Source organism: Theropithecus gelada, chromosome 2 (genome assembly GCF_003255815.1).
Source record: "Theropithecus gelada isolate Dixy chromosome 2, Tgel_1.0, whole genome shotgun sequence".
Lineage (NCBI taxonomy): Eukaryota > Metazoa > Chordata > Mammalia > Primates > Cercopithecidae > Theropithecus > Theropithecus gelada.
Window position 1 is genome coordinate 39015073 of NC_037669.1, and position 15900 is coordinate 39030972.

At 36.7% G+C, this 15900-nt stretch overlaps 1 protein-coding gene across 1 annotated transcript in view; it reads right to left on the reverse strand.

The window, feature by feature from the left end:
- IGSF11 (immunoglobulin superfamily member 11) overlaps positions 1 to 15900 on the reverse strand; it is a 208109-nt gene that overhangs the window by 191108 nt on the left and 1101 nt on the right. The gene's annotated exons all lie outside the window — the stretch shown is intronic.

Sequence of the window (15900 nt, forward strand, 5' to 3'; positions counted from 1 at the left end):
TTTTGTTAGCTTTTTGTTTGTTTTCTTATTCAAACAGTGTTAAGTTGTTATAAACTTAAAATAACTGGTTATAACATAGTACTGGCAAGCCTCATGATAACCTCAAATCAAAAAACATACAATGGATACACAAAAGATAAAAAGCAACCATGTACAAAGGCTTACATCTGTAATCTCAATGTTTTGGGAGGCCAAGACAGGTGGATCATTTAAGCCCAGGAGTTCCAGACCAGCTTGGAAAATATAGTGAGACACTGTCTCTGAAAAAAATTTAAAAATTAGCCAGGTGTGGTGGCACATGCCTGTAGGCCCAGCTACTCAGGGAGCTGAGGTGAGAGGATTGCTTGAGTCCGGGAGGTCAAGGCTGCAGTAAGCCATGATCACACCACTGCACTCCAGTCTGGGCAACAGACCAAGACCCTGTCTTAAAAAAATAAATAAAATTTAAATTTAAAAAATTAAAAGCAAGAAATTAAATTATACCATGAGAGAAAATCACCTTCACTAAAAAGAAGACAGAAAGGTCTGGTTTCTGTTCCAAGATGGCTGAATAGGAAGGGCTCCGGTCTGCAGCTCCCAGCACAACTGATGCAGAAGACAGGTGATTTCTGCATTTCCAACTGAGATACCTAGTTCATCTCATTGGGACTGGTTGGAGAGTGGGTGCAACCCACGGAGGGTGAGCTGAAGCAGGGCAGGGCATCACCTCACCCAGGAAGTGCAAAGGGTTGGGGGATTTCCCTTTTCTAGACAAGGAAATCCATGGATAGACTGTACCTGGAAAACTGGTACACTCTCACCCAAATACTGCACCTTTCCCATGGTCTTAGCAACCAGCAGACCAGGAGATTCTCTTCTGTGCCTGGTTTGGTGGGTTTCATGTTCACAGAGCCTTGCTCCCTGCTAGTGCAGCAGTCTGAGATCGAACTGCAAGACTGCAGCCTGGCGGGGGCAAAGGTGTCTGCCATTGCTGAGGCTTGACTAGGTAAACAAAGTGGCTAGGAAGCTTGAAGTGGGTGGAGCCCACTGCAGCCCAGCAAGGTCTACTGCCTCTACAGACTCCACCTCTGTGGGCAGGGCATAACTGAACAAAAGGCAGCAGACAACTTCTGCAGACTTGAACATCCCTGTCTGACAGCTCTGAAGAGAGCAGTGGTTCTCCAGACAGACGGCCTCCTGAAGTTGGTACCTGACCCACATGTAGCCTAACTGGGAGACACCTCCCAGTAGAGGCCAACAGACACCTCATACAGGCAGGTGCCCCTCTGGGACGAAGTTTCCAGGGGAAGGATCAGGCACAATATTTGCTGTTCTGCAATATTTGCTGTTCTGCAGCCTACACTGATAATACCCAGGCAACCTCCAGCAAACTCTAACAGGCCTGCAGCTGAGGGATCTGACTGCTAGAAGGAAAATGAACAAAGAGAAATGAATAGAATAAATATCAACAACAACAGAAAATCCTCACCAAAACCTCATCTGTAGGTCATCAACATCAAAGACCAAAAGTAGATAAAACCACAAAGATGGGGAGAAATCAGAGCATAAAATCTGAAAATTCTAAACACCAGAGCACCTCTTCTCCTCCAAAGGATTGCAGCTCCTTGCCAGCAACAGAACAAAGCTAGACAGAGAATGGCTTTGATGAGCTGACAGAAGTAGGGTTCAGAAGGTCGGTAAATAACAAACTTCTCTGAGCTAAAGGAGCATGTTCTAACCCATCCCAAGGAAGCTAAAAACCTTGAAAAAAAGGTTAGATGAATGGCTAACTAGAATAAACAGTGGAGAGAAGACCTTAAATGACCTGATGGAGCTGAAAACTATGGCATGAGAACTTCATGACGCGTGCACAAGCTTCAATAGCCAATTTGATCAAGTGGAAGAAAGGATATCAGTGATCGAAGATCAAATTAATGAAATAAGTGAGAAGACAAGATTAGAGAAAAAAGAGTAAAAAGAAGAGAACAAAGCATCCAAGAAATATGGGACTATGTGAAAAGACCAAATCTACATTTGATTGGTGTTACCTGAAAGTGACAGGGAGAATGGAACCAAGTTGGTAAACACTCTTCAGGATATTATCCAGGAGGACTTCCCCAACCTAGCAAGGCAGGCCAACATTCAAATTCAGGAAATACAGAGAACACCAGAAAGATATTCCTCGAGAAGAGCAACCCCAAGACACATAATTGTTGGATTCACCAAGGTTGAAATGAAGGAAAAAATGTTAAGGGAAGCCAGAGAGAAACATCAGGTTACCCACAAAGGGAAGCCCATCAGACCAACAGCAGATCTCTTGGCAGAAACCCTACAGGCCAGAAGAGAATGGAGGCCAATATTCAACATTCTTAAAGAAAAGAATTTTCAACACAGAATTTCATATGCAGCCAAACTAAGCTTCATAGGTGAAGGAGAAATAAAATCCTTTACAGACAAGTAAATGCTGACAGATTTTGTCTTCACCAGGCCTGCCTTACAAGAGCTCCTGAAGGAAGCACTAAATATGGAAAAGAACGACTGGTACCAGTCACTGCAAAAACATGACAAATTGCAAAGACCATCAATGCTATAAAGAAACTGTATCAATTAATGGAAAAAGTAACCAGCTAGCATCATAATGACAGGATCAAATTCACATATAACAATATTAACCTTAAATGTAAATGGGCTAAATGCCACAATTAAAAGACACAGGCTGGCAAATTGGACAAACAGTCAAGACCCATCAGTGTGCTGTATTCAGGAGACCCATCTCAAAGGCAGAGACACATATAGGCTCAAAATAAAGGGATGGAGGAAGATCTAGCAAGCAAACAGAAAGCAAAAAAAAAAGCAGAGGTTGCAATCCTAGTCTCTGATAAAACAGACTTTAAACCAACCAAGATGAAAAGAGACGAAGAAGGCCATTGCATAATATTAAAGGAATCAATTCAACAAAAAGAGCTAACTATCCTAAATATATATGCACCCAAAACAGGAGCACACAGATTCATAAAGCAAGTCCTTAGAGACCTATAAAGAGACTTAGACTCCCACACAATAATAGGAAACTTTAACAACCCACTGTCAATATTAGACAGATCAACGAGACAGAAGATTAACAAGGCTATCCAGGACTTGAATTCAGCTTTGCACCAAGTGGACCTAATAGACATCTACAGAACTCTCCACCCCAAATCAACAGAATATACATTCTTCTCAGCACCACATCACACTTATTCTAAAATTGACCACCTACTTGGAAGTAAAGCACTCCTCAGCAAATGTAAAAGAACAAAAATCACAACAAACCGTCTCTCAGATCACAGTGCAATCAAATTAGAATTTAGGATTAAGAAACTCACTCAAAACCACACAACTACATGGAAACTGAACCTTCTCCTGAATGGCTACTGGGTAAATAATGAAATGAAGGCAGAAATAAAGATGTTCTTTGAAACCAATGAGAACAAAGACACAATGTACCAGAATCTCTGGAACTCATTTAAAGCAGTGTGTAGAGGGAAATTTATAGCATTAAATGCCCACAAGTGAAAGCAGTAAAGATCTAAAATCGACACCATAACATCACAATTAAAAGAACTAGAGAAGCAAGAGCAAACAAATTCAAAAGCTAGCAGAAGACAAGAAATAACTAAGATCAAAGCAGAACTGAAGGAGATAGAGACACAAAAACCCTTCAAAAAATCAATGAATCCAGGAGCTGGTTTTTTGAAAAGATCAACAAAATTGATAGAATGCTAGCAAGACCAATAAAGAAGAAAAGAGAGAAGAATCAAATAGATGCAATAAAAAATGATAAAGGAGATATCACCACCAACCCCACAGAAATATAAACTACCTTCAGAGAATACTATAAACACCTCTATGCAAATAAACTAGAAAATCTAGAAGAAATGGATACATTCCTGAACACATACACCTTCCTAAGAATAAATCAGAAAGAAGGTGAATCTCTGAATAGACCACTAACAGGTTCTGAAATTGAGGCAATAACTAATAGCCTACCAACCAAAAAAAGTACAGGACCAGATGGATTCACAGCCAAATTCTACCAGAAGTACAAAGAGGAGCTAGTACCATTCCTTCTGAAACAATTCCAATAAGTGGAAAAAGAGAGAATCCTCCCTAACTCATTTTATGAGGCCAGCATTATCCTGATACAGAAGCCTGGAAGAGACACAACAACAAAAAGAGAATTTTAGACCAATATCCCTAATGAACATTGATGCGAAAGTCCTCAATAAAATACTGGCAAACCAAATCCAGCAGCACATCAAAAAGCTTATCCACCATGATCAAGTTGGCTTCATTCCTGGGATGCAAGACTGGTTCAACATATGCAAATCAGTAAATGTAATCCATCACATAAACAGAACCAAAACCACATGATTATCTCAGCAGATGCAGAAAAGGCCTTTGACAAAATTCAACAGTGCTTCATGCTAAAAACTCTCAATAAACTAAGTATTGATTGAACATAGCTCAAAATAATAAGAGCTGTATATGACAAACCTATAGCCAATATCATACTGAATGGGCAAAAACTGGAAGCATTCCCTTTGAAAACTGGCACAAGACAAGGATGCCCTCTCTCACCACTCCTATTCAACATAGTATTGGAAGTTCTGGCCAGGACAATCAGGCAAGATAAAGAAATAAAAGGTATTCGATTAGGAAAAGAGGAAGTCAAAGTGTCCCTGTTTGTAGATGACATGATTATATATTTAGAAAACCCCATCATCTCAGCCCAAAATCGCCTTAAGCTCATAAGCAACTTCAGCAAAGTCTCAGGATACAAAATCAATGTGCAAAAATCACAAGCATTCCTATACACCAATAACAGACAAACAGAGAGCCAAATCATGAGTGAACTCCCATTCACAATTGCTTCAAATAGAATAAAATACCTAGGAATCCATCTTCAAAGGGATGTGAAGGACCTCTTCAAGGAGAACTTCAAGGAAATAAAAGAGAACACAAACAAATGGAAGAACATTCCATGCTCATGGATAGGAAGAATCAATATAATGAAAACGGCCATACTGCCCAAGGTAATTTATAGATTTAATGCCATCCCCATCGAGCAAAATGACTTTCTTCACAGAATTGGAAAAAACTACTTTAAAGTCCATATGGAACCAAAAAAGAGCCCACATAGCCAAGACAATCCTAAGCCAAAAGAACAAAGCTGGAGGCATCACACTACCTGACTTTAAACTATACTATAAGGCTACAGTAACCAAAGCAGCATGGTACTGGTACCAAAACATATAGACCAATGGAACAGAACAGAAGTCTCAGAAATAATACCACACATCTACAACCATCTTTGACAAACCTGACAAAAACAAGAAATGGGGAAAGGATTCCCTATTTAATAAATGGTGCTGGGAAAACTGGCTAACCATACATAGAAAGCTGAAACTGGATCCCTTCCTTAAACCTTATAGAAAAATTAATTCAAGATGGATTAAAGACTCAAATATAAGATCTAAAAGCATAAAATCCCTAGAAGAAAACCTAGGGAATACCTAATGTCCATTCAGGACATAGGCGTGGGCAAGGACTTCATGACTAAAACACCAAAAGCAATGGCAACCAAAGCCAAAATAGACAAGTGGGATCTAATTAAACTAAAGAACTTCTGCACAGCAGAAGAAACTACCATCAGAGTGAACAGGCAACCTACAGAATGGGAGAAAATTTTTGCAATCTACCCATCTGACAAAGGGCTAATATCCAGAATCTACAAAGAACTCAAACAAATTTACAAGAAACAAACAAACAACCCCATCAAAAAGTGGGCAAATGATATGAACAGACACTTCGCAAAAGAAGACATTTATGCAGTCAACAGACACATGAAAAAATGCTCATCACCCACTGGTCACGAGAGAAATGCAAATCAAAACCACAATGAGATACCATCTCACGCAGGTTAGAACGGCAATCATTAAAAAGTCAGGAAACAACAGATGCTGGAGAGGATGTGGAGAAATAGGAACATTTTTATACTGTTGGTGGGAGTGTAAATTAGTTCAATCATCGTGGAAGATAGTGCAGCGATTACTCAGGGATCTAGAACTAGAAATACCGTTTGACCCAGTGATCCCATTACTGGATATAGACCCAAAGGATTATAAATCATGCTACTATGAAAGCACATACACACGTACGTTTGTTGCAGCACTATTCACAATAGCAAAGACTTGGAACCAACCCAAATGTCTATCAATAATAGACTAGATTAAGAAAATTTGGCACATATACACCATGGAATACTATGCAGCCATAAAGAAGGATGAGTTCATGTCCTTTGCAGGGAAGTGGATGAAGCTGGAAACCATCATTCTCAGCAAACTATCACAAGGACAGAAAACCAAACACCACATGTTCTCACTCATAGGTAGGAACTGAACAATAAGAACACGGGACACAGGGCAGGGAACATCACACACCGGCACCTGTCATGGGCTTGGGGGCTGGGGTAGGGATAGCATTAGGACAAATATATAATGTAAATGACGAGTTGATGGGTGCAGTGAACCAACATGGAACATGTATACCTATGTAACAAACCTGCACGTTGTGCACATGTACCCTAGTACTTAAAGTATAATAATTAAAAAGAAAAAAAAGAAGACAAAAGGAAAGAAAGAAGGAAGAGAAGACTACAAAACAACCAGAAAATAAATAACAAAATGGCAGGAATAAGTCCTTACTCATCAATAATAATGTTGAATGTAAAGAGATTTAACTTCTCAATAAAAAAAGACATACAGTGGCTGAATGAATAAAAAGATAAACATGACCCAATGATCTGTTGCCAATAAGAAACACACTTCACCTATAAAGGCACACATAGACTGAAAATAAAGGGATGGAAAAGGATATTCCATGTCCATGAAAATCAAACAAAGAGCAGGAGTAGCTATATTTATATCAGACAAAATAGGTTTCAAGACAAATACTACAAAAAGAGACAAAGAAAGTCACTATATAAAGATAAAGGGATAAATTCAGCAAGAGTATCTAACAATCATAAATACATATGCATCTAACATGGGAGCACTCACATATATATTATTAGAGGTAAAGAGGGAAATAAATCCCAGTACATTAATAGCTGAAGATTTCAACACCCCACTTTCAGCACTGGACAGATCTTCCAAACAGAAAATCAACAAAGAAACTTCAGATATTTGTCTGCAGATGCAGATATAATCTTGTATCTGGAAAAACCTCGGGACTCCAAAAAAAAAACTATTAGAACTGATAAAGAAATTTAGTAAAGGTGCAAAATACAAAATCAACATACAAAAGTCAGTAGCATTTCTATATGCCAACAGCAAGCAATCCGAAAAAGAAATCAAGAAAGTAATGCCATTTACAATAACTAAAAATAAAATTAAATATCTAGGAATTAACTAAAGTGAAAGATCTCTATAACAAAAGCTATAAAACACTGATGAAAGAAATTGAGGAGGACACCAAAAAATGGAAAGATATTCCATGTTCATGGATTAAAAGAATCATTATTTTTTAAATGTCCATACTACCCAAAGCAATCTATAGATGTAATGCAATCCCTATCAAAATACCAATGATTTTCTTCACAGAAATAAAAAAAAAATCCTAAAATTATATGGAACAACAAAAGACCCAGAATAGCCAAAGCTATCCTAAGCAAAAAGAAAAGTGGAGGAATCACATTACCTGTCTTCAAATTATACTACAGATCTGTAATAATAATAAAGAGGGCATGATACTGGCATAAAAACAGACACATAGACCAGAGGAACAGAATAGAAAATCCAGAAGTAAATCTATACATCTACAATGAATTCATTTTTGACAAAGTTTCCAAGAACATACATTGGGGAAAGGACAATCTCTTCAATAAATGATGCAGGGAAAATTGGATATCCATATGCAGGAGAATGAAACTTGACTCCTATCTCTCACCATATAAAAAAAATCAAATCAAAATTAATTGAAGACAAATCTAAGACTGCAAACTATGAAACTACTAAAAGAAAACTTTGGGGAAACTCTCCACTACATTGGACTGAGCAGAGTTCTTAAGTAATACCCCACAGGCACAGGAAACCAAAGCAAAAATGGACAAATGGGATAACATCAAGTTAAAAAGCTTTTGCACAGCAAAAGAAACAATGAAGTGAAGAGACAACCCATAAAATGAGAGAAAATATTTTCAAACTACCCATCTGACAAGGGATTAATAACCAGAATATATAAGGCACTCAAACAACTCTCTTGGAAAAAATCTGATAATCCAATTAAAAAGGGACAAAAGACTCGAATACACATTTCTCAAAAGAAGACATACAAATGACAAACAGGCATATGAAAAGGTACACGACATCATTGATCATCAGAGAAATGCACATCAAAACTACAATGAGATGACATCTCACCCCATTTAAAACAGTTTTTATCCATAAGACAGGCAACATTGAATGCTGGTGAGGATGTGAATAAAAGGGAACCCTTGTAGACTGTTGGTGAGAATGTAAATTATTTTCACTATGGAGAAAAGTTTGGATGTTCCTCAACAAGAAAAAAACTAAAAATTGAGCTACCATATGATCTACAATCCCATTGTTGGGTATACACCCAAAAGGAAGGAAATCAGTATACCAAAGAGATATCTTCACTCCCATGTTTATTGCTGCAGTATTCACAATAGCCAATATTTGGAAGCAACCTGAGTGTCCATCAACAGATTAATGGATTTTTTAAAATGTGATATATATATATACAACGGAGTAGTACTCGGCCATAAAAAAAGAATCGGGCCAGGTGCAGTGGTTCATGCCTGTAATCCTAACACTTTGGGAGGCCAAAGCAGGCAGCTCACTTGAGTTCTGGAGTTCGAGACCAGCCTGGCCAACATGGTAAAATCCCATCTCTACTAAAAATACAAAAATTATCTAGGCATAGTGGCACATGCCTGTAATCCCATCTATGTGGGAGGCTGAGGCCCAAGAATCGTTTGAACCTAGGAGGCGGAGGTTACAGTGAGCTGAGATTGTGCCACTGCACTCCAGCCTGGGCAACACAGCAAGACTCTGTCTCAAGAAAAAAAAATGGGATCCTGTCATTTGCAACAACCTGGATGGAACTGGAGATCATAATGTTAAGTGAAATAAACCAGGCACAGAAAGACAAATTTCACATGTTCTCGCTTATTTGTGGGAGCTAGAAATAAAAACAATTGAACTCATGGAGATAGAGAGTAGAAGGATGGTTAACAGAGGCTGGGAAGTATAGTGAGGAATTGGGGGAAAGTGGGGATGGTTAAGGAGAACAAAAGCACGGAAGGAATTAATAAGACCTAGTACTTGCTAGCACAACAGGGTTAGAATAGTAAAAAAATTAATTCTACATTTTAAAATAAAAGAGTGTAATTGGATTGTTTAAGACACAAGGATAAATGCTTGAGGTGATAGATACCCCAATACCCCATTTACCCTGATCTGATTATTACACATTGCATACTTGTATCAAAATATCTCATTTAACCCATAGATAAATACACCTACTATGTAATCAAAACACATATATAAATAAAAATGAAAAAATAGGTTATACATTTCCAGAAAATAAAAACTGACATAATCACTATCAAATCATCCTGCCATATAAAATACTAAAATGAGTCCTTCAGGCCAAAATGAAAGCATACTTGATGGTAATTCAAATCTATGTAAAGAAATAAAGAGCACTAGTAAAGGTAAGTACTTAGATATTTGATGTGGTTTGGCTGTGTCCCCACCCAAATCTCTTCTTGTAGCTCCCATAATTCCCACATGTTGCAGGAGAGACCTGGTGGGAGATAATTGAATCAAGGGGGCGGATCCTTTCCATGCTGTTCTCATGAATAAGTCTCATGAGATCTGATGGTTTTAAAAACAGGAGTTTCCGGCCAGGCGCGGTGGCTCAAGCCTGTAATCCCAGCACTTTGGGAGGCCGAGACGGGCGGATCACGAGGTCAGGAGATCGAGACCATCCTGGCTAACACGGTGAAACCCCGTCTCTATTAAATACAAAAAAAACTAGCCGGGCGAGGTGACGGGCGCCTGTAGTCCCAGCTACTTGGGAGGCTGAGGCCGGAGAATGGCGTGAACCCGGGAGGCGGAGCTTGCAGTGAGCTGAGATCCGGCCACTGCACTCCAGCCTGGGTGACAGAGCGAGACTCCGTCTCAAAAAAAAAAAAAAAAACAGAAAACAAAAACAGGAGTTTCCCTGCACAAGCTCTCTCTTTTTGCTTGCTGCCATCCATGTAAGACAGGACTTGCTCTTCCTTGCCTTCTGCCATGAGTGTGAGACCTCCCCAGCCACAACTCTAAGTCCATTAAATCTCTTTATTTTGTAAACTGCCCAGTCTTGGGTATGTCTTTATTAGTAGTGTGAAAAATGGACTAATATAATATTATAAAAGACGTTATAAACACACTTCTCTATGTAACTCTTTCCTTCTCCTACCTGTTTTAAAAGATAACAGCATAAGTCAATTATAATAGCTGTGTGAATGGGTTTATATTCTGTAAAGGTATAATTTGTATGAAAATAATAATACAAAGAATGGTGAAGGGAACATAGATATACTGGAGCGAAGTTTTTATATAATGCTGAAGTTATGTTAGCATAAATCCAAACAAGATTATTTTAAGCTAAGATTAAACTAACTGTAATACCCAGATAAATCGGTAAGAAAATAACTCCAGAAACAGTAAAATAAACAGCAATTGAATTTAAAAGGTACACTAGGAAATATCTATTTAACACAATGAAAGAAGGACTTGAGGAACAAAAAATATATGACATATATAAAATAAACAAAACATGTATATCCTACTTATAAATCAAAAGGCAGAGATAGTCAGAATGGACCCTCCCCCCCCAAAAAAAAATCCAACTATACCACTACGTCTGTACTGTCTACAAGAGACAAACTTTAGATCAAAAGATACAAATAGGTTGAAAGTAAAAAGGTTTTTTAAAATATGCCATGCATGAAGTAATCAAAGACAGCTGGAGTGGCTATACTACTACAACCCAAAATAGATTTTAGGACAAAAATTGTTACTAGAAAAAGTACATTTTATAATGATAAGAAGGTCAATCTATCAGGAATACATAATGATTATAAACACATATGGCCCTAACAACAGAACTCCAAAAATATATAAAGCAAAAACTTACAGAATTGAAGTGAGACATGGATAATTCAAGAATATAGATGGAGATGTCAATACTCCACTTTGAATAATAGAATGAACAGCTAAGAAGAAGATCAACAAAAAAATAATAGAATGAACAACTAAGAAGAAGATCAACAAAGAAAGAGAAGACTTAACTAACACTATAAACCAACTAGACCTAACAGACTTCTAGAGAACATTCCACCTAACCCAGCAGAATATACATTCTTTTAAGTGCACATGAACATTCTCCAAGATAAACCATATGTTATACCATAAAACAAGCCTCAGTAAATTTTAAAAGATTAAAATCATACAAGGCCAAACACAGTGGCTCATGCTTGTAATCTCAGCACTTTGAGAGGCCGAGAGTGGATTACCTGAGGTCAGGAGTTCGAGACCAGCCTGGTCAACATGGCGAAAACCAGTCTCTACTAAAAATACAAAAATTAGACAGGCATGGTGGCACATGCCTGTAATCCTAGCTACTCAGGAGGCTGAGGCAGGAAAATCGCTTGACCCAGGAGGCAGAGGTTGCAGTGAGCTGAGACCATGCCATTGCACTCCAGCCTGGGCCACAGGAGACTCTGTCTCATTAAAAACAAACAAACAAAAAAAAAAAAAAACCATACAAAATATATTCTGCAATCACAATGAAATTAAAAGATAAATCAACAGAAAAAAATTTAGAAAAATTAGAAATATGTGGAAATTAAACAACACATTCCTAACTAGCCAATGGATTAAAGAAGAAATCACAAAAGAAATTAGAAAATACTTTCAAAGTATTTTCTAAAGCATAAAAGTATAAATCCAAATGAAAACACAACATACTAAAACTTATGGGATACAGAAAAGCAATGCTTAGAGGAAAATTTGTTGCTATAGAGGCTTATATTTTCAAAACAGCAAAGGTCCCAAATCAATAACCTAATTTTCCACCTTAAAAAACTATAAAAAAGAACAAACTATACCCACACCAAACAGAAGGAATGAAATAATAAAGATTAGAGAGACATTAATATAATGGAGAATATAAAATGAGAATATAAAAATCACAGAAAAATAATTTAAAGGTGGTTTTTTTCAAAATATCAACAAAATTGATACGCTTTTAACTAGGTTGACCACATTTAAAAAAGACTCAAATGACTAAGTAATGAAAAAAGGGACATTACAATATAGATTATATTATCTAATATATTAGATACATTAGATAAAATATCTAATATGTATTTCTAATATCTATATATATCTAATATAGATATACATTGTCTAATACATATGGGCATATTCTCAGAAAGGCTTAAATATCAAAACTACTGTGCTACCGTGTTTATTGCAGTATTATTGTGAATAAAGAGCCAAGATATGGAAACAACCTAAGTATCCATCAATGAAACTCTGTCAGGATGGAAAACTGGCTACAAAGAGAGCATTCCTCAAAAACATTGAAACGCAACCTGCTGGCATCTGGGTAAAAAGACTAAAATCATGGTTAAGTAATGGACATACTGAAAACTTGGGAGGAAAAGCTGGGGAGAGAGATTATTTGAATAATTAGTTTATCAAAAAGTTTCTGCATGTATTGGACATCCAGAAAAGCACATGCATGCCCAGGGAATGATGCATGTAATATACAAACTGTCCAGACTTTACCTTTTGGTTTTTTATTATGAAGTATGCAAAGAAACAAGAAACTATGGCTAGGAGAAATTAAAATAAACTGCTACTAAGGAAGCACAGATACTGGACCAAAACTTTAAATCAACTGTCTTAAAAATGTTCAAAGAGCTAGGGGAAGACAGGTCAACTGAAATTGTTCAGCCTGAAGAAAAGGAAGAAGAATGAAGAAAAATTTATAGAGCCTCAGAGACCTATAAGACACCCTTAAGTGTACCACTTATGCATGGTGGGAGCTCCAGAAAAAGAGGAGAGAGAGAAAGGGAAAGAAAAAATATTTAAAGAAGTAATGGCTGAAAATGTTACAAATTTGATAAAAGAAATTAATGTACACATTCAGGAAGCTCAACAAACTCCAAAAGAATAACATAAAAAGATCCACACTGATACATGACAGTAAAACTTTCAAAAGAGAAAGATATTTTGAAAGAGGAAATCTTGAAAGCAGCAAAAGAGAAGTGATTCCTCACATATAAAGATACTGAAGATGAACAGCCAATTTCTCAGCAGAATTTATGGAAGTGAGAAAGCAGTGAGACAACATACTTACAGTTGAAAAAAATACCATCGACCAGAAATTCTACATTCAGCAAACTACCTTTCAGAAATAAAGAAGAAATTAAGACATTCCCAGATAAACAAATCCTAAGGAGTTCATCTAGAGTAGGCCTGCCATACGAGAAATTCCAAAAGGATATCCTCAAGTAGAAATGAAAGATACAATAACTTGAAGTCATATGAAGAAATAAAAAAAAAATACTGGTTTTGGTATCTATATAGGTGATTTAATAGCCAGCATCATATGTTTGGTTTGAACCTCTTTTTATGTATGATTCAAATGATGGATGTACAAAATAATTACAATAAACCTACGTTAATAGGCCCACGCTGTATAAAGATGCTATTTGTGACAACAATAACACACAAAAAAAGAGACAGACATGTATTATATAAGAGCAGGGTTTTGTATACCATTGAAGCTAGGATGGTTTTAATTCAAAATAGGCTGTTATAAGTTTAGGAGGCTAATTGTAATCCCTAAGTAACCACTAAGACAATAACTAAAAATGTATACACAGAAAAGGAATGAGAAAGGAATCAGTATGATACACTATTAAAAAAATCAACTCAACACAAAGGATGGTAGTAATGGAAGAACCGAGGAACAAAAAAGATATAACATATAAAAATAAATAGCAAAATGACAGAAGTCCTTCCATAGCAGTAATTACTTTAAATGTAGATGGATTAAGCTTTCCAACAAAAGACAAAGATTGGCAGAATAGATTTTGAAAAATGTGATCCGACTACTTAGTGTGAGATTCTTTTTAGTTTCAAAGACATTAATAAGTTGAAAATACAACTATGGGAAAAGATATTCCATGCAAATAATAACCAAAAGAGCGCTAGAGGTGCTATACTAGTATCAGACAAAATAGACTTTAAGTCAAAAACTGTTATGAGGGATGAAGAAGTGCATTATATATTGATAAAAGTATCAATTAAACAAGAAGACTTTATTTCTTCTTGTTTATAATATTTATTTATAGAAAATAATTATTTGTAGAACACAACAAGCTCAAATTTTGTGAAGCAAGCATTGACAAATTTGAAGGGAAAGGCAGACAGTTCTACAATAATAGTTGGAGATTTTAATACCCCACTTTTTTTTCGTGAAATAGGGTGTCACTCTGCTGCCCAGGCTGAAGTGCAGTGGCACAATCACGGCTCAGACAGCCTCAACCTCCTGGTCTCAGGCAATCCTCCCACCTCAGCCCACCAGTAGCTGGGACCACAGGTGCATACTACCACACCTGGCTGATTTTTGTGTTTCCGACTTTCAGTAATGAGTAGAACACTAGACAGAAGAGCAGTAAGAAAATATAGGACTTGAACAACACTATCAACCAATTAGACCTAACACCTATGAAGAACATTCCACCCAACAACAGCAAATACACATTCTTTCCATGGAATATTCTCCAGGATAAACCATATGTTAGGCCACAAAACAAGCCTTAATGTATTTTAAAAGACTGAAACCATACAATGTATCTTCTCTGAACACAGCAGAATGAAGCTAGAAATCAATAAGAGAAGGAAAACTGGAAAATTCATACATATTTGGAAATTAAACAACATACTTTTAAACAACCAATGTATCAAAGAAAAAAAATCACAGAGAAAATGAGAAAATATCTTCAGATGAATGAAAACATAACACCAAAAACTTGAGAGATGCAGCAAAAGGATCAGCTCAGAGGGAAATTTGTAACTACAAAACAGCTACGTTAAAAAGAATAAAGATCTCAAATTAATAAATCATCATTTTGTAAAATATATACATACCTATAGATATAGACACAAAGATTTGCATGGGGATATTTCCAGAAGGATACACATCAAAATGTCAAGAAAGGTTATCTCTTGAGTGTTTGGGAATTTTTTTCTTTATGCTTTCTTTTTTATATTTCTACGATTATTACATTTAAGTTATAAAATGAAAGAATAAATCTCCAAAACCAATAACACTTTGAAGCTACAAGCCATAGCCCAAGAGCTATTTTACTCTAAACACAGTATCCAATTGTGTCATGCACTTTTAAATAAATAAGGTAGATAATTCATAAAGTTACATTCAACAAGCACTTCTTGAGCACCTGTTATATTCAAGGCACTGTTACATAAATGACTTTACTTCAGAGTAGTGTGCTTAGATTCCCTTTTCCATTCCTAAGTATGGTGTCAAGTGTATCCACTCTCCCTGTCACACTTTGATCACAAGTATTTGAATTTGGATTTTAAGTCTCATTTTTAATTGTTTAATGCAGTTGAATCCTTACTAAAGGAATATCTGGCATCACACTACCAACCCTTGGCCTGCCTCAGTGATTTCAGGCTTTGCAAGGTCAAATATGTCTCATCAATCACCACCTCTGTACTGGCCTACTCCTGAAAGTAGACAGCCTACTGACTCTGAGGTGCA